General features: G+C 39.2%; 1 protein-coding gene across 1 annotated transcript in view; it reads left to right on the top strand.

Moving 5' to 3' along the window:
* Nucleotides 1-9,141: 9,141 nt before the first annotated feature.
* znf609b (zinc finger protein 609b) overlaps nucleotides 9,142-25,395 on the top strand; it is a 65,410-nt gene continuing 49,156 nt past the window's right edge. Inside the window, exon 1 of the mRNA XM_026319977.1 lies at nucleotides 9,142-9,566. The gene's annotated coding sequence lies outside the window, so the exon portion shown is untranslated. The remainder of the gene's footprint in view (nucleotides 9,567-25,395) is intronic.

Genomic DNA, 25,395 nt, shown 5'->3' with positions numbered 1-25,395 from the left:
GTTCCTTTGTGCTTATCTTACTCACACTAATTTGTTAGAATTGTCAGAATGGAAAAAAGCTTGTATGTTGTTAAATTCAGATAATAGAAAATGTTCTTATCTCTGTGGTTCTCAAAAAGAGATGAATTAGAAGTTGGTTAATTCGTTTTTATTTACCCATTGAGTTTATACATATTTTCTTCGTTTTTAGTGAAGAATCTAATAACCAATGCTATTATCAAACCTATTATTTCCCTTTTCATGCCTAGACCAACAAAAGCCCTGTGTTTAAAAAAACAGCCTTTCATTTCATTAAGACCATTGCAGTGGCACAGCAAGGGGGATGACACACAGGGCTCAGGGAAAAATGTGGTCTTCCCACATAAAAGTCTGCCCTAGTTCAATGGTGTAATCCAGTGTTAATCAGCTAAACAGTGTATACACCAATAAGATTCATGCATGTGCAGATGCCACACCTTGCAGTGTAAACTGTGTTAATTCTGTTATTTACCTCAGGTGCTGATTAGGAGAAAATTACTGGTGCCAGGATAACTTTTCAGACTTGTGCACTGCCCTGGACTCTTTGTATGCTATTTAATCTCAATCTCATATAGCTGCATCAAAAACCCCACATTGGATTTTGGACCCCCTGGATTTTTTGGACGCAGGGATATTTTACAGACTAAACTGCATGGGTTATCTAACATTCCTTATGTGCTCCTTTTTTTCCACAAGAGTTTTCAATAGGACTGACAGTGTACAATTTGAATATTAAAGGTTAACTCCTCTTTCTTTAAAGGTTTCCATTTAGCAAGACCTGTGGTGACTGTGGGTAATGTCTTATGTTATATATTTACATGGTCAAACAGACCGACTGTAGTTCATAATACATGCTGTCCATTTAAAATGCTTACACACGATTCGAACAGCCACATTGGAGAGCAGATCGGAAAGGAGGTCATCACAGAGTCTTACATTAAGACGTTTAATTACAGCGATAACAGCCCACATTTACAGACTGTTTCTTCTGAAAAGTGTTGCACTCAGGCAGTGATACAAATAGCTGTGTCATAAATGACAAATGACGGCTAAAGAAAAAGTGCTGCCACTTTCTCCTCTCTCATGTCAACTTGTCTGTTTTGGAAATGCCCAACAGCAGCACTGACCCCAACCATTTGACAAGTAGTTGAGACGATATATAAAGCCTGGTTAAGTCACTCAGGACATGTCCTTTGACCTGCTACTCTATTTGGCCACAATGAAAATTTGTTGTCTTCTTTATAAATCACTGTAGCTTTACTTTTTACTGACACAAAACTAACTGGCTGTTCCAGTATACCATGTTGTGTCTCCATACAAAGTCTTCATCTCTCCATTATTAATGGCAACAGTTTGCACCCTCAGCTTTTAATTCCACAAACGTGCTTCAGCATGATTGCACATGGTGATGTATGAACTTAAGTTACCATATAATGATAAGTAATCAAGATTATTCCAGATTTTTTGCACTGTTGACTATGTTGTAACCTGGGAATAAAAGCACTTCAGTGCCTGCTGTTTAGTGCCTGTGAAACCAAACAATGGGGCTTTTTCAGTACTACACTCTCAATTGCTGTGACCAGGTATTTACTCATGAAAAGTAGTTTGGTATGAGTCATAAGACACAGGTTAAACCTGCATTTTAAATGGGATATCAGATCCATGGCAGACTGTTTCATCACACTGGCATCTTCACGTCCACTAAAAATAAACACAGATGCCAAATCTACAGTAAGACTTCAATCTCTTCAGGAGCCGAACATGCACAGACTACGACCACTAAATCATTTATTTAGACTTAGGTTTTCTGTGCTCATTTTCAAGTACACACAAGATGGTTTGTTATCAAGTCTTTCCCCTGGTTCAGGTGCTGTTGTGACAGGCTCTGATATTCTTCCATTGCAATGTAATTTTGTGTTTCAACATTTTAGTGGTTCCTGCATTGCAATGTGGTTTTTTCCTTTCAGATTGTTAAATGGCTTTTTGACTAAGCTGATTCTTGCCTGGGGGCATATTTCACCATGGTTTGAAAAGCATAGCATGAATCACCAGCACACACACCTATTCTCTGAGATGCTATGTTTTTGCCCATGCCTAGCATTGTAATTCGCTGTTGATTAGTTTAGATTTACTCTTGTTTGAGTTGCAGATTAGCTACAACTCTCTGCTCCGCTCCATTCAGAACAAGAATGCATAATTGCTCCAGCCCTCCCAGTAATCTCCCACCCAGAGAATGTAAGAGATCTCTTCTGTAAAGTCTCTCCATTTAAGGTTTTTCTTTTTCACTGAGGCTGCTTAGGAATTTACCCAATTCACCCCCCAGTGAATCCACGATGACAGCTACTTGCCCTGTGGGTGGGCTTCTCTTCTGTCTTCCAGATCAGGGGCCTTCCTCTTTCTGAGAACAGACATTCAAGTTCATATAAACAAGGGCTCTGTGCTGTTACGCTAAGCAATTAAGCACATGCAGTTTTTACTAAGCCTCTCAGATAAACAGCACGAGATCATGTGCTGTTGGTTTTTCATGCACAAAGGATGGTGACATGTACTTGTGTGGAGATAATGCTGTAGGTGATCAGTCTAAATAATAAAACAGACATGCTGTCTGAGCTACAGTGAGCTGCAGCAGATTAAGTGGCAGCATCAAATCATCCTGTTTTTTAAAGGAACAGTTGCACATTTTGGGAACTACATCAATTGGCTTTCTGACAGAGAGGTAGATGAGCAGCCGGATACCAGTGATATATATGAAAGTAAAACAAGGAGCTCGCTTAGCACAGGGAAACGGTTAGTTTGTCTCTGCCCAAAGAAAACAAAGTCTGCCTACCACTTAGAATTTTTCACAGGTCCAAGAACCGACATCCACCCCAGTGCCCGAGTTGGGCCAAGTCCAACCTCACTGGGTGAGGTCAGGGCTTATGTTACTGCCTTGGGTCCCAGGTCTAGGTGTCAGTATGTTCAATAACCAAATGGATCTGAATGGACCCAAACATAAACTGTAACTCAGTAACAAACGAAAATCATAAGTGTGAACTTTGCAGCTCACTTGAGCTTTGTCAACAAGGTTCTTTTTTTGAAAATTAATATTACTATTATTACTGTTATTACTATTATTATTAGTAGTAGTAGTAGTAGTAGTAGTAATAGTAGTATTGCATTGCTGCTCTGTTTTGTTAATAGCTCATTATGCAGCTGCCAGTGTTTGGTATGATTCATGAGACACGGGTTAAACCTGCATTTTAAATGGGATATCAGATCCATGGCAGACTGTTTGATCATGCTGGCATCTTCACTGCCACTAAAAATGAACACAGGTGCTGAGTCTACAGTGAGACTTCGATCTTTTCAGGAGCCGAACATGTACAGACTACGACCACTAAATCATTTATTAGACTTCCTTGAGGTCTTGTGTGCTCATTTTTCAAATACACACAAGGTTTTTGACATGTTTATTAAGTCTTCTGTGGTTCAGGTGCTGTTGTGACAGGCTCTGATATTCTCCCATTGCAATGTAATTTTGTGTTTCAACATTTTACCTGTTCCTTCACTGCTAAGGCCTCATTTGATTGATGTATTGGGAACAACATGAAAAAGTCCAAAAGTCTTTGCAATCGCTTAGCAAGAATAGAAAAGGGAAGGATAGGGAGGAAAGTGCATGCACTAAACAAGTGTCCAGTTAACTGGCACATGCACACAGACACACACAAAATGTCTGTCTGTCTTTAAGGCCCAGAAGGTATGAGCAGACCATAACATGTTATAGCTCAGTTGTTCAGCCCGGACAAAAACCCAAATGACAATTCTCCACTTTACAGGAGATTATGCACTGGACTATTCCTTGTTTGGGCACAGCAACTCCTTAGAGTCTCTACTGGTTACCCACCAATTGCTCAGATAATATGTTGCTAATTAGTGAGCATTAGAGGTGCCTGTAGGCAGATGTTGTTACTATTATACAAAACGGTTGCTTGTTACTTTCCTCTGAGTCCATTCCTTGTGTTAAGCTAACAGGCAGACTGCTGTAGCTTCTTATTTAACAGACGGGAGAGTCAGTCTTTTCATGTAACTTGTCACTAGAAGGCAAATAAGTGTCTTTCCTAAAATATCAAACTTTAGTTTTAAATCAGGCCAAACCTGGATCAGTGGAAGTTCCAAGTTTGATCAGTTTTGATGTGATGTGGCTTCTTCTGCTGCATCTCACACCAACCAGCCTGCTGTTAATGATGCTGGTGGATACAGAAACTAATCAGAGTAGATGAAGCAGTGTAACAAGCAGTGAGTCATCCAATTGTGAGCACCACCTGTTTCGGAAGTAAGAACTCCAAGAAAAATTCCTGTGACCATCCAATTTCCATCCAGTTACCTGAGGTATTAAATCAAATGAACATGAAATTAAAGCAGTAATGTGTTTATTCATCATTTGGGCTGAAAAGAATGCCAAGCTGAATTTCCTGATTGAAATGAAATGTAATTGACCCTAGTCCAACAGTGTGCCCTACTCACCATCAAGCCAAGTTTCCAGTTGTAGAAGCAGCAGGACCTTTGTGTGCTTGCTGAGAGACTGATTGGACTGAGGGCACAGGGTCCCATCCCCCCATCCCCACAGGCCTGGAAGAGGAATTAGGCTGTGGTGCACTTTAGAAGAGGTGGTGGCAGGTGGGGGAACAATACAACATGGGAACGGCTTGTGGCTCATCCATCTCATAATGTGTAACAGAACGCTGCCTGTCAAGCTGGGAGGGATGTACAAAGGAATTATTTAGAAAAGGATATTGTCAATATTGGCTCAATGGGAGACAATCTCATAGTAGAATTTGACTCATTGACATCATCATAATAATCTGTTATTACTTCAGCCACATCCCAGGACCTAACATGTATTGTATCACTTTGGTTTCCTTGTTCTGTGTCCCACATTGACCCAGTACTTTGAATTGTTTCCCCTTTTCTTAAATTTCCCTAATATTTCCTCACTTATTCCACATGGTGAGCCTACATTAGCAGTAAGTAAACAAATTGCATTTTGAATTGCAGGCTGTGTTAGAAAGTGATACAAAGATATATTTATATGTTGTTCAAATCTTGCTATATTTGTACAGTAAGTGATTGACTTTATGACATCAGGCATCTGAATTGTCAAAAAAATGATTAAGAGAGCTGGAAAGGAGAGCAGATGCACAAATTCAATTAAAAATGGATTTCCCATCATAAATGGCCTTTCCCTTGCTGCCACTTCTAAAGATCCACTGATAAGTGATCAATTTAGTCCCTGACCCTTTGACCTTGCTGAATGACCTTACAACACAAATTTAGCAGGGTATATTTAAGATTATGGCCACATCAATTTTCCTAAAGAAAAAGCACCCAGTGAAAAAATAGAAACTCAAATGAAAACAACTCCGGTGTGTTTATCTTAGGGTATAATACCTGTCCACACAAAGCTCCCCCACAAGGACATCTTTACAGCTTCTCAGTGTCATTTTAACACATATGGGGCCACACAAATGATAGTTTGTGTTTAAAACCTCTTCTGTCAGGGGGTGAATCGCTGAACATAATGATCGTCAAGCTTCAGTCTCTTGAATATGTAAAATAGTCCCTTCCAGGCTTCTGTTTTCTTAGGAACAGGCACTGTAACAGATACATAACATGATTAGTCTGGATTAAATATTAGCATATCGCTATATAATAGACAATAAATGCAAACCCATTTTTGCCACAGGCTTACAAACTATATCTTATTCTTGTGACTGTTAAAATATGTCAGATAGGTAGAGATGTGACATTCGTAGAGACAAGAAAATTTTTTCAATCCTTCTAGTCATCGTACTGCTTTTCTCGCTCTTGTACATTCAACGGTACCTTTTGCAAATCCCTCATAAATGTGGTACAATTTCTGTTTGACTAATTAGGTCAAAAACTACGAGTGTCCCCAATATAACATTTCATACAGTTTCAGAACATTTAGTAAAATGTCATTACGTTCATGCAGCCAGGACATGGATCATGTGATATGAAGACAAAGTGAATACATCTCAAATAAATTTCTGAATCCCCACTTTTTTTTCTGCTTTATTTGATTCTGCCTTTACATTCAATTTTATGTGTAATCTATGAGTCAGAGCTGTCTTATAATTTCTCTTTAAAAATAAGCTCCTCAGCAAAATGTATTCAGTATTACATTGACATCACTGTTCATGGTTGATTTATTCTTGGCTCTTGGTCGATCACATGTTCCCTGATCCCAGAAACCTGATTTCTCCTAAGCTTAATGGATGTTGTTGTCTGCATGTCTCCCATCCATTAGGCACCATCTCTGATGTTTGCATGGCTATAATCAGACAATAAAGCTACAGAAACAAATAAATAACTCCTCCCCACATCTGTCTTGACTCTGCTGCAACAAAACTAAGGTTGCGGCAAAAATCACTCCTTTGTTTACTCGTTCATTTTCCGTATGTAATAGATAGTAATTAACTCAGTGGTGAGCACTAAAGTGAGATTCTGGACACTTACTAATCATCATCATTTTGTGCCATCAATGAGAGAAGAGTAACTGAACTATAATTTTTGCATCTGTAAAATGTGGATCATTGCACAATGGGACAGCACAAGTAAATAATGGTTACAAGTACACATCATGTTGTAAAATGTAGTAGTAAAAATGTCAGTTTGACATCTGCAGTTATTCAGTATGCTTTGTGTCTTATTGAATGAAATTGGAAATTAATTGGGTCATGTTAAAATCACTTGAATAATTGAATTATGTCAGTAATGCTAAGAATCCATTTATGCTGTTTGTCCTTGTATTAGTGTGTGTTTCTTTTGTGTCACTTTATTTTACTGTATCTGTGTCACTGCTGTTTATGAATGTGCTACAATGCTTTAAGTTGACACAACCCATTCATTTAAACATCTACTAAATAACAAGTCTGTTAGAGTGGTTTCAAGGTTTTACAGTTTCGTTTACAGAGTAATGGAAAGATGATCACACAAATCAGGCCAGCCCCTCTGTGATTCCACATGGCTGGCTGTTTAGTCCTTTTTCACTGATGGGAAACACATGGCATGCACACAGCTTGTTCATTTCAGGTTTTTGTTGGTGTAATGCTCAGCAGCGAGAGTACTTGATTTGGACCCTCAGCCTTGAAGGGCAGTCATCGTGAGAAATCTGTCCCCTCCAGTCCCCACTGGCCACTGACTGTTATTTAGCTTTCCAATGGAGGCTGGCTGTTCCCTGGGGAAGGCATGAGTGTGCCTGCCAGCAGGAATACATTGGAGGCAATAGATGAAGATGAAGGATGGATGGAGGATGGTGAGTAGCTGCTACTGCTGCTTTTCCCTCTGTGTGAAAATGAGTCCATTAATTCAGCCCCCTCCTCCGCCTCTCCCCCAGCCCTCCCTGTGCCTGTTGTCTCTGTTTGTTAGCGAAATGATTCCTTCTGTCATGTCAAAGGCAACATTATCATATTCTTGTTGCCTGGGAAACCAGCACTGAGCGAGGCAGCGACTTAAAGCCTTCATAGCGTTTGAAGCTGCTAAACATGAAAGGTTATGCATGGGTGCTGTGAGAGTTGGAATCCTGACACATCTGAGAGGATCTTATTGTTTGAATCTGGCTCATTAATTTCTGAGAAATTCCCCCTCGTTTGTTAATAGATTCAGTGCCGTGAAATGAGAACGTGACTTAGGTGGTCGCAAAGGTGATACCCAATTTACCTGGAAGATCAAGTGTTGACCTCAATATCTTTTGTGTATCAGATTTTAAAGACTTGACATTTACAGTATAAAGATGCACATTTGATTGTTTTAAAAGACTGTTTCCTTCAGAGCGTTTGTGATTACATTATGTAACAGATTTTTTGATAAATGAGCAGTTCTAGAGAATTTCTAAGTTGTAACAAACAGATTTATTAATGTTCAATTAATCATCTGCTGTTTTGTTTCTCAGACGTCATTTACAGTATATGAGCATTCAGGTTTCCTTTGATTGGTTTCAGTGATAGGCTCTTACCACGTCTGTAAGGTTGGTGGAAAAACTGGACCTACTACTGCCCTAAAGTCATTGTTTATAACTATAGACTTGGATTCCTGTAAAAAATATTTAGTAATGACTTATTCACCTTTATATCTGCGGACCAGATGGTTTATTCAAAGGTAAGAAACATGCATTTATTAATGACATTTATGACATGATTACCAAATAAATATTAACCAAAGAGTTTTTCACACAACGTCCCGAAAATAGTTCTTACTCAGGTCTGTCATTGATAGAATGTACAACAAAATAATTTGACTGTGCTTAAAGATACAACATAATCCAGTTAATATGTAAAATGTAATTTCATCGTCTAATAGTTTTTTTTTTTTCAGCATTACTGTCCTTGATCCTTTTACTAAATGTAATAATGGGAAAGGAATTTCTGAAAACAGATACATTGTGCTGTATAACATGTGGTTTTAGTTCATCTTCTTGAACTTAGAATATTTCTCTTGACTTTAATCCCTACAGACCAAAAAGGGACATTATTTGCTTATTAATGAAGGTACAGCCTTGGATCAAAAATGCTTGAAGAGCGTCATATTTTCTGATAACATCATGGCTGATGGGCTTGGGCCATAGACCTTATAAGAGGCCAGAAGTGTTGAGGACATGGTGCTTATATAGAAAACAATGAGCTGTTAAAGCACAAGTGTGTAGCAGACCACCCCCAGAGAGACAGAACATGGTTTGGACTGTACATTATTTACGTTTTATTTTTATAATCTCTTTTTGTGTCTTTTTATGTGAAATTCATTAAATAAACAAACAAAAACAAATATTTTGGTGTCTGGGCAAAATTTGCTTAGGGGCTGAGGGGGCACTTGGACTCATGGCCTCGGTAATTCTAAAAACCTGGCTACGGCCCTGCCTCTGACCACCAGCTACCCATCTGTAACCAAACACACGTTATGAAATTTGTGCTGCTAGTTGTTGGGGATTCCTGCAGGACAATAAGCGCGTTAAATCTCAGTCCACTCGGTGTGTGTAGTCCAGCTCCATATCTTTAGCCCCCTTAGCTCCGTGGACAGTTCAATCCGAGCGGAGGAGCCGGTCCTGGATTTCCAACCCGCTCCCGCTGCTGCTGGTTGGCTACATTGTATCAGTTCCCACCGCGGCGCTCATCCAGCAACGGTGAAGACGGAGGAATTAACCTGGATGGAAAGCTATCCGCTGTGGGATTAATTGCCACAACCTCGCAATTAAGGACTGGACTTGTGTTTGGGCTTGAGACGGCACCGATAAAATGTCCTCGGGAGTCGGTTGTTTTCGATGTGGACGGTATCTCGAAGTATGATGGCAGAAGTCCAGTGAATCGCTGGCCTCCCCTCCTCTCTTGTGTTGGGTGTCTTGGGGAGTGCGCTGCCACTGGTTTCTTGTGCTTCACGTTTTTTTAAAAAGAGGTTTTTATTGCAGTTCAAGCCCATTAGTCTGATTTGCTGTTTTTATGGAGTGCGCACCACCATGGACGGAAAAGGGTTTGGAATAGCACTGGCCAGCTAAGTCGGTAAGTTACTACATCTTCCTCCTTTTCCTCTTATTGTTGATAATGCATCGACTCGCTAGCTTTTCAGCGTTAGCCTTGCGTGCAAGACAAGCTGGCTAGCTTTTCCAGCAAACAGCACCACAGCATGCAGCAGCAGCAGCAAGCTAACCGGGGCTGCCTGCACTCTGAGCTCATTGTTTCACTCTGCCATAGCGCACTAGTCACACCAGCTCATTACACCGAGATAAGTAAGTTAGCTCTGGTGGCTTCTTGAAGTGCAACTAACCTGGAAACCTGGAAACATGTAAACCACTAACTCACCCTGCTCTCTCTCTCTCTCTCGTCCTCACTAACTCGGTTTAATATCTGACTGTTTAACCTGAGCACACGGGTCATATCAGTGACCCCGAGGAGACAAACATGTTTCAGTGGACTGTCTGCGCTAATAATGTTTGAAATTCAGGATTAAAATGTTCTGAGGAAATGTGAGGTTTATCTTCTTTTTTTTTTTTAAGCTGTAGATTCCACCAGTGTAGTTCCTTCACTGTTTCCCAAGCTAGGTACCGGGGACCCCAGGGGGTCCGTGAGGGTGGCTGGTGGGTGTTGAGGAGCTGAAGAAAAGCAGCAAAGGAAACTTCCTTCAATAATGTGTCAGTCTGGAGGTTTCATAAGTGAAACTGACTTTGCGAACTTTGTGTTTCCCCTCCACTGCTGGTGCCACTGTAGGAACAGTGTGAACACAAGTGTGGCACATTTATGACGAGCTAGATCCAGAGCAGCACAATATCCTGTCTAAGGGACCACTGTTTTATGAAGTACTGGATTGCAGTCTAATAAACCTCCAGTTATGGCTTTATGAAAAATTTGGGACCTATCTTTCCAGATTAGTCAGATTCTTATTGTTGGCTGTCTCGGTGAAGTGAGTCATTCAATTTAAGCACACTTTTCTTTTTTACAAGACCACAATGGACTAACGCTGTGCTGCTCCACAGAGTGGCCAAGTAGTGGTAGTTTAATACTCGCTTGTGTGTTTGCTTATTTGTCATTCAGCTTTTATTGTTTCAGTTGCCACAGCTCAGTGCGGCACTGCAAACACTTCGTCATATATCTTTGGCTGTTCATGTATTTCATTTGTGCCGTGTGTTGCTTTTTTTTTTTTATTAGAGCAACTGCTTAGTGCTGACCATGCAAGTCTCAAGTTCACCTGTGTGGTGTGACCACATAGTCGGTGAGTGTTTAGCGTTACCTCGCAAGGACGTATTTGAGAATATGTCAACACGGAAAACGCAGAATATAATTTTACTCAAAGTATATTTGAGCTATCGCAGGTCGGACCACATATCAGCTGGTGACAAGAAATTGCTGTTCAAACATGAAACTAGGTTTGAGATAATTAAGAAACCTCTACACCCTTAAAGACTTCATTCACTACGAATCCATTTTATTTTTACACTGAAGGACTCTCACACAGTATGGGTCACAGTTACTTCGGCACAGTGGAAAAGAATCTAATTATGGGATAGTATTTAGTACTACCTGCACAGGAATTGGCTAATTTGGCTCATAATTTCATGTGAGAGCAGCCGTAAGACTTTTTATATTTTGAACGATTCAGTTATAATTAGTGGTTTGTTGATTTCTGTTGGTTGATGAAACAATTGCCTACTGTCAGTGCTAGCTGTTCAGATAAACACACCAATCACCATGAGAGAAGCATAACTGAATACATGGCAGTGACACAATTTACTTGTTCCCAAAGAGCCTCAAGCCTTCTTGGCTGTTGCTGCAGTTATTTTTAAATATCAGTTTGATCACGTTGCGTTTTGGCAGCTCCATTGTCCGGGTGTGGCAAAACTCTGAGCTGGTGACACTGATAAAACTGTGGAATCCTTTTAGGCACAGTTATAGTAGAACAACGACGTGTACTGTTAACATGCTTTGTTCCAGTCATGCAGTAAATATGGCAGTGTTGAAGTTCTTGTACTGTCATAGGGACCAGAACTGCAAATTTGTCATATTCAATGTTTTGTCAGTGGACCTCTGCAGTTGGGTGGCTCATTTTGAAGCCTTGGTCGGCAGTCACCGTAGCCTGACTTGGTAATGATTTCAAGTGAGCTAAAGTCAACACGGTAGGTACAAACAATCACGCACGGTTTTCGGACCATTTCACCATTTTAGCCTGAAAAAGCTATTTTGGTCTAGGGAGTAATGAGAAGATCAGCAATTACCACTCGCACACATAAATGATTCAGACCTTTCACTTAAGAATGCTTGGTCAGTATTGATTCATGATTGACCTTTTTTGTATTTGTTTTTATACATTTACCTTGAGACTTGTTACTTATTCTACTTTGTATACTGAAATCAATACAAAAGGCAGGAATAACAATGGCAGGCTCAGAGGATTTCATGTTGACAAGGATTTGCCCTCAAAATTATGTACTTGGCAGCGTAGATACACTGGTGATACTGTTAATAGCTGGAGAGTATATTCAGAGCGAACATTTGTTCCTCTCTGTCTTTTGTAACAAGGAAAATTCTGCTTTTCACTCTGAGGCAGAAATGTGGCTCTTTTCCAGTTGACTACATTTTCAAAGGCAGTTCCTCTCCATCTGATTACCTTTTTTAGTAGTAATTTGTTCTAATCATTGTAAAGGTGTTAGGAATCTTGTTCCAGCACGCCACACACATTTTATACAATATGACAACGCCATCAATTAAGTGGAAGTGAAATTTAAGACTCTAGGCTTAACATAATAGTGCTACATCTTATAGTTGTCAGAGATTTGCCCCAACACTTAAATGGGGACCTAAGATAAATATAGAGCCAATTTCCAATTCCTCATTGACTGGTGGGACTTTTGTGAACCAAACTGCTGGGATTGATGTTTTTAAATAGGGGAGCATAGAAACGTCTGATCTGATAGTGAAAAATGACTTAATTGATTTGATGACAATGTGTCTGTGCATTCATGTAGGTTGTTTACTGAATATGCATTTCACATTAATCAAATAAAAGGAAGTATATTGATTCAGCTATCTGCAAAAAAACAGTGACCATTTTGTGTGTGTGTGTGTTTATTTTATCCAACTTTTCACCTCTTAAAAATGTTCCACATCAGATATCAAACAAAATGTGGAAGGAAAGAGTTTAAGTGTTTGTTTAGAGGTCCAAGGCTTCTGATTAGTCCAGGACAAGAGGATTATGTTGGCTTTGTAAGGCTCCCGTCACCTCACGGCCCCACGCCAGCTGATAGCAAACTAAGAAATGACTTAGCCTGTATTCTTAAGAGGAGCTGGAAATTTGAAGACTATGGCAACTAAACAGAACACATGCTATGCATTCCTTAATTCCCTTGGTGCTGTGGTGAGTCCATGTTAAGCTTCATAATGTAGTGTCTTTTGACGGGTGGAGATGAGATGGAGCGGCACATCTTTGTAGTTGAATACATCCTAGAGAGAGATTTATTTGAAGTGGGTCTCCCTAAGTGATGGGGGTTGGGCTTGTTTAAACAGTGGTGGGAAGCTCCAACATCCAGTTGAGCGTCTGCAAAAAAAAAAAAAAAAAAAAAACCCCAAAAAACAGCATTATAATCTGACTTCCAGATTGTAGCCAAGTAAGTGTAAATTCAAGTCAGTGCAATTGCACATAGCAGACATTTTATTTACTAATGAGCTGCATTTAATATGATTAATTTAATTAGTGCACAAATATTTACTTACTTTACTCCAGTATTGTGTCCCACAGTGTTTTTGTGTATTGCCAGTGAGATAGAAACTTTTGATGAAAACCGTCCAAAAGACCAAAAATGCTGAGGTTGAAATGCGTTTTCAGCCATCGACTCGGTGTGCAAGTCCTGGTGCATCTGAAGTCATGCATCTTTAATCTAGCAGAAATAGCAGTTATGGGAACAACAGATCACTTCTTCACTCACGCACTTACACACACTGTATATGTAAATATCATTAATTCTCCTTGTTGCTATTTTAATTGCCTACTCAAGTATCAAAGCACAGTAAGGTGTTTTTCTGACAGCTCGTGGTTTCCTTGTAATGAAATGCGTAAGAGTAAACAAATGGATCTATATTCCTGTACTTATTATTGATCCACACATCCTTCATATCCTGGGGCTACTATTTTGTTAAAAAGCTGACTAGATTGTCATTCGAACTGTATAATGGACCAAAGAATATGCGGCTGTGCTTTAGTTTTTATAGCACTGATTGGATTTCTCACTAGCGTGTTGCCAATTGCAGCAGAGAAGAGCACACTCTGAATGCTTGTTGCACAGCTGCTGCTTTGCCAGAGAATGGTGATCCATCTTTTCCTGGGATGTGAGCCCAGGTTACACTCAACTCTCTCCCACATAAGCAATAAAGATATTGTTAGCTTTTGTGGTGCAGCGAAGTCTTGAGTGCTGTAGAAATGCTGTCTCATTTGACTTTGGTTTGAAGAATTGTCCTGTGTTCTTGGAAAGAAAAGCCATACAAACAATCAGTTCAACTGGTTTTGATGAGATATTTTTGTTGCAGTAACAAAGCCCTGTCAGATTGCATTATCACGTTTAACACATTATTTCATTCAGTGCTGTCTTCATTCATCCCTTCATTAGCAACATGACCTCATTTATCACTCTTGCTCCTCTTGTTCCTGACGCTGGTGATCTTTTCACTGCAACTTACTTGAAACAAAAAAAGGGTTGATTAATATACATCATAAAGATAATGGTACAATAATTTGTGATTGTTTAATCTACAGTAGATACAGCCCATCAATTTGTTGACAGGAAGCCTTTACGTCTGGTGTTCTCTAAACTGCTATCGGTTAAAATTTTAGTAGGAATGTCATGTATTTTAATTGAGCTTAGTGTAGAGCGAGAAACGTCTAAGATGTGATATGTAGGTCTTCCTCTGAACACCTCAGTGCTGGTGCATGGTGGCGGTGAGTGAGTGGGTGGTAATGAGACACTGTCCCTGTTGCACTAATCATACTGCTGAAACCACTGTCATCTGAAGAATCAAAGGGAAACTGTTGTATCACTCACATGCTTCACTTGTGATATTGACCAGAAAATGAGAGAACATCCACAAATGACAAAATAGTCGCAGTCTAAAGTGGAAAAATATGATTGAGGGGAACTTCGAAACTAATGTCAGCGCTTTTTGAAAAATTAATCGTTTTTATGTCCAAATCTATGTTAATTTTGGTAGACTCCGGTTTCTTCTCTTTGCCTGATCACACATGGATGTGTATGTATTTATATTATTACATCTACTTCCACATGCATCAAGGCAGCTGAAGTGTTGTCATTTCAGACTCTGTGATCATGGATAAAGAATTAATAGGGAATGCAGGCTTTAGTAGTTTGATTCTCCAGAACATATAAATAACAAGTGGCGAGTTTATTAGGTAGTATGTGTTTTCATATGTCCAATAGCAACCACAGTACAATAAAATCTAGTGATAGATGCTTTTAGCTTCAAAACCTGTTCACACCTTTATCATCAGTTCCAAGAAATCCCCATTATATCCACCAGTCTTTAACCAGATAGTCAGTTTTGGCAGGTAGTTATGGGAAATTGTGTTAAGGCCCTCAAGCTTTGACAGTAATGGTTGGCCAGTTGCCCTTGGCAACCACACTTGGACCACTGTCAACCATTTTGTGTAGTCTGGTGCTCTTTTTGGTAACCATTACACTGATTCCTGCTGTCCTTGGCATAAAATCTTGCACCTAGGCAAGTGAGAATGCTGCTGTTGTGATTATGATGTGTGTGTTGATGTAAAATAAAAAAAGTCAAATAATGAGCCTTATGATCAACAAACCTAGAAGACCTATGCTGACATCTTGCTTAGATATAGGTACAAACTAGAGTTGTAGCAATTGGTAGGTTACTTGGTTGATTGTAAATATGTGGTAACTGTTTAATTAATCAGATTTTGTCCTTTTTCATTGCAAAACATTTGTTGTTTCCAGCTTTTTAAATGTGCTGTGATTGTAAACTAAAATTCTTTGGGTGTTCGACTGAATGTATTACTGTAAGATTTGATAGACAAAATAATTTGATTCATTAAGAATATTCTCTGCAGAATATTCAACAATAAAATGAACACTTGTTTGTTGTAGCCCTAGTAGAAACCCTGCACCCTTAAAAATAGTCTTTTGGTACCATCTATAAATAGGTTAAAGCAGAAAACCGTACACAATGTGCAAAATGGAAACTGCAGTTTTAAATAATTATCAGGCTGTCCTGGAAAACTTTGAACAGCCAAATGCAATCTAAAAGTGATTAAAAACATAATTTTCATATGTTGGTTCTCCTTAACTGATTACACATCTGATCAGGCTACTGGAAGTTACTATTTGTCCTATTCATTATTCCCATATAGCTTTCAAGATGATGGAACCAGATTCACTTATTTGCACAGAAAATTTTTGTCACCCAAAAAAGCAATTCTTACAATTCATCAAGCAAAATCAGACATTAAAAACACATCTTACACAAAAAGCTCCAGAAGATGACTGGGATGCCAGAAACGTTTGCAACGATCAGACACTTTTTACTTACTCGTTATAAAAATAAAAACAGTAATGACAGTGAATTTCTCACACTGTGTAGCTGCAGGCAGTATACACAATTTCTTCTTGCTTTTCTGGCACTGTGATGATGCTTAAAAAATGTCTGCAGTGTCCAGACAGCCAGAAGCTGATTTTAGACAGAGATTCTGCTAAATTTTGCATTAACCTGCTCTTCCTTATGGCAGCTTCACCTACTTACACTGAAGTAATGGGGCATAATGTCACCCTGTGCTCTTTATTATATAGATGCTGGCATCCGGGTATTAGAAGCCGATGTTTAAGATGATGTCCAGCATCACGTATAACACACATCAGAATGTAGTGATAATACTGTTGCTTATAAAGCCACCATGCCTATGCCTGCTCTGTACCTTTTTTAAAGCATGGAGCGGGTGCAAAAAATGCTTGAAAATGCTCATATTCAGTAATATTAGTTAAACTAGAAGTTTAATAGTTTGTGATATTAGAAAACATTCTTCCAACTATGATCAACTCTGTTTATAATAAAGAAAATAAAAAGAGGTATAATAAATGCATGGCACAGCCTCATAATGTACAACACAACCATCTAGTGAGGTACAGCTGCCACGACGGTTAGCGGGTTAAATCTTGAGCCGAGCTATAAATCAGTTCGTGCACCATAGGCATCTACAGCAGGAGCAGTGAAACAACTTGACAGAGAAACATAAATTCACCTTCAGTTGTATTAATAGCAAAGTGAAATATTGGGGTTCTTCAAGCTTGTGAATATGTCAGAAAAAAATTAATACAGCACTGCTGAAGAAGAGCGCCTGTGCCATTGTGTAGGTATAAGAGGAGTGGCTGTCTTAGGTTTTCCTTGTATCGTACTATAACCTGCCATATGCTGTAAGAAAATAGATGCTCAATTTAAAGGGAGACTTTGATTTCTCACATTCTATTTGTTTGCTTTGCCATGGCAGGGACTATAAAAAATTATTAACTATGTTGGGGAAAAGGAAGACAGGCATGTTGAACACAAGAAGCACCATTTGAAATTCACCTGAATGAATGAATTAGGGACAGTCTTGGGGAAACATTTCAGAAGCCTTTGTATATATCCTTATCATTTCCTTTATTGGATCACTAAATGGTCATTGTGGCAGCAAATGTGTATACAAGGCTGTCAGTCATCTGAATAAGGTAAATGTATTCAAAATAATATCATTAGGTCATACTTTAAATGTCTGTGCATGATTATTTACTGAGTGCGCATAAGGAAAACAAGTCTACCTCTCCCAAGATGCCTGTGTTGCTATTTTGCAACATGGAAACTGGTTGTTTACAACAGCAGTGCACTTCCAGGAGTTTAAAACTCTGTGAAACAAAATACAGAGTTCAGTTTGTGCTGTGTCTAGAAATTATAGACAAGGGTTAATGTGAGTTGAGAACACTGGTGAAAAGGTTACGCAAACATCCAACACCAACAAGTAATTATGTCATATCGGAGTAGGAAAAAATCTGAAGGCATCGAAATACTCAAGTGTGCTTTTATCACTCTACTGGGTACAGCCGAACAAGGATATTTTAGCATCAGTGAAATGGAGAAGGCTACTCCTCCCCTCCCTAACATACATTTTCCAGCATTTCATCTGCCAGCAGTGTCAACACTCACTGTCAGATCTTACTGCCTGCTTTTCCATTTTTGAGGATAGACTTTTGTAGGAAGAGGTGGAAATAAGAAGGTAGATTTATTGTGATGTTATGTGGGGAACAAAACAGCTAAAATAGAATTATTTGTTGGTAATTGACAGAAGCACTGTCAAAAACCTGCAGCATTCTGATCAATGATGAATTGACTCTAAATTGGTGCTTACTCCTGATACTCATCAATGTTTGAATGTGACATTTGCTCCTCACAGGAACAGATCACTGCTGCATTGATTCTGGAAATCTACCATGTAAGAGTGACAATGCCATTTGAAGCCTTGCTTGTTGACTCGACCTCTGTTAAACAGCTGCTGGAAGAGAGGCAGGCAGTTATTTGAGGTTAATGGTTGTCTCTGGCCTTTCTCTAGTTAGACATTCATTTGGCAATGCCTCAACTGTCCATGGTGCAAAGAGCAGAGGAGTATATTAGTCACTCAACAGTGGCAGTTGTTTTCTCATAGTTGGGTGCATGACTCTACACTGGAGCAGATAAACCAATGTTCTGTAGAGTGCCTTTATTGTTGCAGGTCTGTCATATACAGTGTAGTAGGTCAATGGATGGTTTCAATTGAACTGTTTGAAATATACTGACAAATTATATGTTTATGCAGGTCACTAACCAGATACATTATGTGCAGATGGATATTTCAGTTTTTAATAAGAATCTGTTGGAATCCCTCCCTGGCAGGCTGCCGGAGGAAGGATTCCAGGAATGCATGTAATAAACAATACACAAAATACTGAAGCAAAAAAAGGTGCCCTTTATCTTATTCTTATTACACACACAGCAGTGTAAAACAAGGGGTCATTTGTCAGATTTAATGTAACATTGACTGATGGGGAAAATATTCAACATGAATGTTTGAGAATAATCTAATTTACAGTTAAAATACAGTTTTCTGGAAAGTCTGTCACCAGTATGCTCATGCATTACCTGAATTTTTTGGATTCTTTTTGGATATTTAGTTATATCCACAAGGAAATACTGACCAAATAAAGTTTTAAGATTTGCATTCATGCTTGCACACTTTCCATCTTTTGTAAAATCTGTATCCCTGTTTAAACAAAGCTCTCAGTCCTAGGTTCAGCAAGAAAGCAACTTGGCAAATTCTTGATTTGTGGACTTGGATAAATAGAGTTAAATATAGATTCAGAAATAAAGAACATTATGCCCAAACCAAAACATATATGATTGAAACAAACGTATACTCACAATTTCATGAATATGCTTAAACCCTGATTCAGTTGCCAGATACTCTTTTTTTCATGAAAGCATACGCTCTCTGCTGTTTAACAGTTATATGCCTACCATCATCTTCTGCACACTCTGGATCAAACTTGAGGTGTGCTGCTAAATATTGTCCTTCTCCAACAGCTGACAGTTATTGCTTTTTTTATACAGCTATCCCTCTGGCCCTTGTAAGGGCTCTTGGACGCCAACGCTAGAAGCTGGTGATGCAGGTTCCTGCACTACCTCTCTCTTACGCTTGCCTATGCCTCTCGAGGCCTTTGCACGGAGAGGCATCTTGTGATAATAGAAGGGGCTGGTCGATGGGAACTTGGAGGTGTTGTTTGGTCGGCAGTCAAATTCGGGATCAGGGGCAGTGGTCGGCTGCCTGGTTTATGCAATGCAGATGACGTGAATTAGTTTGCAGTTGGGCGGTGTTAACCAGAAGTTCAGCGGAACGGATCTAATTAGGCGGGGGTGGGGCATGAGTAGAACGGGAATTAAATGGTGCCGTGCCACCGGTGTTAATGGGGGGAGGTGTAATTAGTGCTGGTCAATGAGCATGAGAGAGTCAGGTGTTAAACGGGACCGTCGGGAATGGATTGTGAATCAAATAGCAATGATCGGCAGAGAGCGGCAGTGAGATTTTGCCTCCTGACTCACTTTCGCTCTTGCTGATCAATTATGTTTAACTTCCGTGTCATTCCCGCTCCACTGGCGCTCTCTAGAGGTCGGGAGAAGTTTTTGAGCAGGTTCAGACAACTCTCCACTATCCTGCTCTTGCCGATTGAGGCCTCCCTGTTCGCAATGGAAGCCACCCCATTACCGTTTAGATCCCAACCAAAGCCGCTTTGTTCCTGTCCTCTTGGGAACGTCCAAAATTTCAAGGTCGGAAGTAGAGAGTGGGTCTGTGGAATGCAGGTAATAAATACTGAATATTATGTTGCATCGTGATAAGATTAAGGTAGGTCTCGATGATAAGAGTTGGCCATTTTTTATTGGATATGGTCTTCCAGCCAATCACGCAGCAGAAATATAAGACTGAGTAATGAGTCATATGTTTAGCACGTGTTTATGGTTACCAGCCACTTGCAATTTAACTTTACTCTAACTCATTCTGTCATTGTTTAGACAGAAATCATGAACAGCCAATGATAATGAAAGCATCACACTGTACACTAGTGAGGCATCCAGGGGGCATCCGAAACAAATTCCTGAGCCACCTCAGCTGGCTCCTCTTGATGTGGGCTTTTCTGTGAGGCACTGGGATGAAATCCTCAGAGTGATTGCCGGACTGCTACAGTGGGCCCTGGGTGCAGGATAATGCCCAGCCTCAAGTAGCCAGAATGTGTAGGCAGTTCCTAGATGACAAAGGCACTTACGCCATTGACTGGCCCTCATGTTTCCCTGACCTAAATCCAATTGAGCACATATGGTACATTATGTCTCAGTGCATCTGACCCAGTCTGCCCCAGAGCTCACTGATCCCCTGATCCAGGTGTGGGAGGAGATCCCCCAGGGCACCATTCGCCAACTCATCAGGAGTATGGCCAGACTTTGTTAGGAGTGCAAATAGGCAGGATTCATCCACACTTGAGTCACATTATTTACCCTAAACTCCATCAACACGTCAAGCTGACCACTATGCCAACACTAACCTTTTCAACCATGATATCTGACATTACCACACAAGTCTTTATTTGGTCCGTTCTGTTTTCTGTGCCTGTACAATTCAGATGCTGAAGATCTTGTTGCATTCTTATGCAGACGACAGTAGCTTATACTTAAAGGACGTTATTTAAATTTTGAAGTCTCAAACCTTCTACAGATGAGTCAAAGCAAATCCATGGTGATCTAATTCAGTGGTGTGAACTGTTAAACTCTTAAATAATACAGTGTGTCCTGTAATATTAAGATTGTCCATGTCTGTCTAGTCTAGCTCAAGAGCAATCAAGAAATACCCCATGCTATTTTTGGTTGACAGGTTACGTTATACGTAGTAATTCAGAAATGAACGTTGTATGGATTAAACTTATATCAAAGCTAATGTGGATATTAGTTGAGCAGCTCTGATTTTAATTAACAGATGTTTTTAATTACATCATATTCTACAGAGCTTTATAAAAGGGGAGTAGTGAAATAAAGTTAGTACTTACTGCAGATTCCTGGAGTTCAGGTCTGACAATTGGTGTCTGTATGCTAACTGTAAATTATAAGAAGATTGCTTGGAAGTACTTCTATTCATTTAGAGTGCAAAATATTGCAGGCTTATTAAAACATCTGTGTTATTGTTTGAACCTCTGATGTCATGGAGTATTGAAACTAGCAGACAAATTCAAAATATATTCCTTACTGTTTTTAGATAGCATGGAGTACAGTAAATTATCAGATAAGCATATGAAATAATAGGGTTGACAAATTCTTGATGTCTTGATGTCATGATTGGATTCAGAATCAATTTCCCGTTTTTAAAAAAAGGCCTTGATTTAATTAAACAAATGGAGGACACAGAATTTTGGATCTTACTTCAGTGTAGTGTGTGCCAAACCACCCATTCTAGTCCACTGACCTGCACATAACAGACAGTTCACCCAGCTGGTTCTGATGAGGGGTGTAATCACACTGAAAAGCAAAGCAGGAAAGATTTTTCTTTTATGTTAAAAACATTTACAGTAGAAGATACATGTAATTTAAAAGTGGTAATTTGTAATATAAAGTGTAATTTAGTAATGTTGTTACCTTTGTCTAATTTTGCAACACACCTCATCTCTCTCCTCACTGGAAATGCACGCACTTTACAACTGACCACAAACACAAGTAGGCCATAGTAGATGTTGCTTCTGTTTCTATATGTACTTACGTTGAGAGAGTGTTGCAATTCAGGATTGAAGAGTGCAGAGATAATTAGAAGTGATTTGAGAATCTCAGTGACTGGCTTTTGTAATTCAGAAATCATGGCAGAGTGGAATGGCTGAGCATGTTAATGGAGCTGCTCTTGTTTCTGCTGGGGTCCTCTTTGAGCACAGGAAAAATCAATCTGGCCTCTTCTTAGTGTTTTAAGATTGGGGCTTTTTTACATGCTGCCCAGTGTTTGAATGTTCTTTTCATCCTCCATATCAGCTGTTGCCACAGACGAGCCGTAATCTGATTAGCCTGTTTATTTGTAGTTACAGGAGGGTTGAATTTCCAGTTTAGACCAATCCCTATTATATAGCCTTCACAAAATCATGGTAGTCTTAGTGACATTTGTTTTTCTTTCTAGAAATATAGAGATATGATGTTGAAAAAGATAAAATGAGCCTTTATTTCTCCCACAGTGGGGAAATTCCAAATGTTATTGCAGTATATAGAAATAGAAGAAAAGTAGCAGCACTTTAATAAATAACAGTAAAGATATTTACAAGGTGTAGACAATTAGAACATAGTAAAATAAGGTAATCAAGAATATAAATATAGTAAAAACAATGGGATTGCAGTGAAAATGAATTTGTAATAGAGACAGGCGCGTGTGTGTCTGTACTTCATAGCTCGCGTGAATAAGAAAAAGGTCATTTACTGTGGCAAATGATAGTAATTGCACTAGATGCAGCTTTGATTCATGTTAGGCAAATGTTTGTTTACTTCTAATCATTCAAGCGTGATATTTAGCTCAATTTCATTACAATTCACAGTTTGTTTCATTTAATCCGCTGGTATCACAATACACTAGATACATCTGAGTGATTTCAAAATATACAATGAAAACAGTCAGAAGATGGTGTCTCGACTTTACAGCGACTCCAATCTGTGTCTAAAAAAGTAGTGACTTTTGGGAACAAATGATTAAATTATTGCATCACACAGTCTGATTAGTTTGCCGTTGTATAGCCAAGGTAAATCATAGAAATTATATGACATGCATTAACCTGTGGAAAACATTCTGCTTTTGAGGATTGAGCCAAAGGACAAAACTATTATCACCAGTGAGCCATTGCAGCATATTGTGCCATTGAGCCCTTGTGGCTACTGTTTTGGCTCGGTTTGGTTCTGGCACAACCTTTCAGCTTTTATAATGACCCGACTTTTGGGGATTTTTCACTAGCACTACTTGACTCGACTTGGTTTTTGGGGTTTTCCATTTGGTGATAGTACCTTATCAGGCCACTGAGTGATGTCACTAGAGTCATGTGTCCAACCGCGTCTGACATTTTTTTTTCCATTTTTATAGTCTATAGGCAAATGGCTAAAGCTACTTGCAAAACAACGCCGTGGTTCTACAAGGAGGTACAGACGTTTCTGTGCTTGGTGGCGTCATGTCAGTCTCACGCTGCCATGCTATGATGGCAAGTAGTGCTAAAAGTGTATAATGGAAAAGGGGCCTATGGTCCATAGTGCTGAATAATGTGATTAGTTAATTGCACAAAAACTAATCAAATAATATTTTGAGTCACTTTTTAGGTAAAAATGTAAAATACATGGTATTTCTAACTTTCCAAATAATAGAATTGTTACATTGGCTTTCATTATTTTTCACATTATTGCAAACTGATTGTAAATTTTGGGTTTTGGATTCTTAGACATAACATTTGACGTGACCTTACTCTGTGTGAAATTATAATAATTTTATACAAGAGCTCCGCTGTCCCCCGTATACGCTACAAAGGCAACACTGCTCCGTGATGTGAGAACACGTCTTCTTCGGACAATCTCCTGGTGTGAGCTGCATGTGTTAAGACGACAGCTCCAGACTATATCTGGACGTGATTCTCATGACATTGTCTGAAGTTTATATGTATAAACAGAAACATTTAATCCGCACTGACTGTGACCTGTGTTCAGAGGCATCAGAACAGCAGTGTGTGTAGTTGTCTTTAGAAATCCACTAAATGCGCCAGGAAAAATATAGACGTGACGCCTAAAAAATGCAGAGGTTAAGTGAGATGTGGGTCTCATGACTGTGTTTTAGTCAGTGGGGACTGACATCAGATAAAACAAAAGTCTGTCTTGCTCATTGAGACGCACAAGTTACTGTGTCATTTGGTCTGAGAACTAAAAACATTTTACTGACCACATTAAAAAAAACTAGAGCAAGAATGCACTACCACTATCCATGTAAAAATTGTTTAATTATTGACAATGTGATTTCACTTTTAGCTGCTTTTGCCTGTATGTTCATTTGGAGAAATATACAATTTGAGGCAGTGTTGTTTGAGAGCTTTGTTTTTTGCTGTATCACACCATAGCCTGGACATTAAGGCCCAGTCAGCCAGAGAGCAATCTGCATATTTCACACTTGTTTAGTTACTGTCGGTTTGAATCATTCAGCTGCCCGTCCAAGACACGCCGACGGCTGCTGCAGCCAGAGATAAAAGACCCTTTGCCAATATTGGTGATATTTTAAATTAAATCCTTTGTGTATTCAGGGAGTATCAACCAAAAGTGACCTTATTTATTTTCTAATTTAAGTTGAATATATATACACGTATATTACTTTGAGCTAAATATGTGAATGCATATAATGTCTTAAATATAATGTCTTCAACATATTTACTGATAAAGATGTTGGCTGACCCACAGACTCCTCATTCCCATCACCTGAACTGGCTGGGTGCAATTCTATTTTGGTAATCAGCTCAAGCACACAATCCAATTACATAGCGCTCTCTGGTTGGGGCCAACTTTTGAATGACCTGCAGAGGAAAAGGATCATTGTTAGATTTAACACATTTATAAATCACTGTTAAAACTAAACACCTTTTAATGGGAAGTGATGAATGAGTGTTACTGTACAGATAAGAAAAGAAAATTCCTGTCATGTTATCACAGAAAGGTTGGCAAATTCTAATCTAATCCTCAGAAAGTCAATGTGTTGGAGCCGCAGCTATGCAGGACATGTAGCTGAGATTTTGAGGGCAGTATATTTTTCTCTGAGCCACGGTGAACTAGACTCTCCCCTGTCTCTGCAAGACAATTTAAAGTAACTTTGGAGAAGCATCTTTCAGTCCTTAATGAGATTTGGAGCACTGGGAGCAGAGATGAGGCAATAATCATTATGACTGCATACAGACCTCAATAAAAAATAAGAACATCATAGCACAGTGTATGTTTTTATGGTTGTAATTATAACTGGAACAACAACTAACAAAGGCCTGGACTGAGTGGCATGCCAGTAACATTTATCATGAAGAAACCGATGTTCATGACACTTATTGTTCTAAATGAAGGCACCTTCTTTAAAAAGTGATTTAAAATCGAATGAAACGATGACTTCGTCATTGAAATCGCTAGATTTCAGTGCAGTTCAAAGTTTTCATCTTACTTCAGTAATTATTGTGATAATATCATATGCTGAAATAGTATTTAGCTGAGATAATCATACTGTGTAATTTTTGGGCAT

This window comes from Mastacembelus armatus, chromosome 3 (genome assembly GCF_900324485.2).
Source record: "Mastacembelus armatus chromosome 3, fMasArm1.2, whole genome shotgun sequence".
Classification (NCBI taxonomy): Eukaryota; Metazoa; Chordata; class Actinopteri; order Synbranchiformes; family Mastacembelidae; genus Mastacembelus; species Mastacembelus armatus.
Note: the sequence above shows the minus strand (reverse complement) of the source record. Positions and strands in the feature narration are given on the sequence as shown.